We start from the raw sequence: 1,386 nt of genomic DNA, 5'->3' as shown, positions 1-1,386 counted from the left end.
TTGCGTGTAGGCTGTGCAATGCTTAGCTTGCTTAAATTTTCTAATTAACCTATGTAACGAGTGTTGGGCCAGAGACTCCCAAACCAAATGGTTTTAGGGCACTAGATGTAGAAACATCCCTAAGGGCTTAATTACTCAAGTCAACTAAGCTACAAAACCAAACTAGCCATACAACCAACCAAGTTAGATTTTTCATCTTTTACGCGAACACTCAATGTTTAGTGAGACATGAGGTCCGGTAACTCAATAAGAAGCTCAAACTGATTTTTTTTTTTTTTTTTAAAATTTTTTTTTTTCAAGCAAAGGTTTCATCACGCTTCATCCTACAAATTTCAAGATACACCCTAATCGAGTCAAATCTTATACCTCGCAGATTCTATGCTAGTGTGCTCATGGTGATAAACTCAAACATGTGAAATCTCTCTAGTCCAACAATGAGTCAAAAGACTCAGGTTCCTAGTGACATGCTGTGTTCACAATGCTAAATAGACCAATGACATGCAAACCACAGAGTAGGTGTTACCCTTGCTTAATCAATAACATAGGAATTTTTTTATTTTTTTTTTAAAAAAAACAAACAACAAGAATAATCAAGGAAAAAGATAGAGAAATGTCAACCCCACCCCCAAACTAAAATGACACATTGTCCCCAATGGGTCTAGAAATACAATATCAGATGAGCGGCAGTCGGGTGTAATGTAAGAGAACGCTCCCCCAAACTTGAATGGCAGACACTTGCCTTGGAAAACACAATAGAAACAATCAAACAAGATAAAATGGTAAGGGAAAGAATGAGGGTTGCCTCCCACAAGCGCTAAGTTTTAAGTCTTCAGCCAGACTCTCCACAAAAGATGACAATCACTAAGTGTAACTTGGATCTTCCAAGAATGTCGTCTCGATCTCCTTACTCCTCAACTCCAAGAATGATTTTAATCTCTGTCCATTCACCTTGAAGGTGTTACCATTCTTTGGATCCTCAATCTCGATGGCCTCATGAGGAAAAATTGACAGAATGATAAATGGGCCTGTCCATCGAGATTTCAACTTGCCTGGGAAAGGATGCAGCCATGAATTTTAAAGAAGGACTTTCTCACCAGGCTCAAAAGATCGTCTCAAAATGCTCTAGTCATGAGCCTTCTTCATCTGTGCCTTGTACAACCACGCAAAATCATAAGCATCATTCCTTAGCTCCTCTAATTCATTGAGTTGGAGCTTCCTTTGCGACTTTATCGCCCCTAAAGAGTAGGTAAAAAAAAATTAAAAATTAAAATTGATGATCAATAGCGTTCACTAAAAGTGGACGCTGAAGATGCATCATTAGGGTCGACTTTGAAAGTCGACCCTAATGCTTAACTATTAGGGGCGATAAAGTCGCCCCTAAAGAGT

This window comes from Corylus avellana, chromosome ca1 (genome assembly GCF_901000735.1).
Source record: "Corylus avellana chromosome ca1, CavTom2PMs-1.0".
NCBI classification, from domain to species: domain Eukaryota; kingdom Viridiplantae; phylum Streptophyta; class Magnoliopsida; order Fagales; family Betulaceae; genus Corylus; species Corylus avellana.
Note: the sequence above shows the minus strand (reverse complement) of the source record.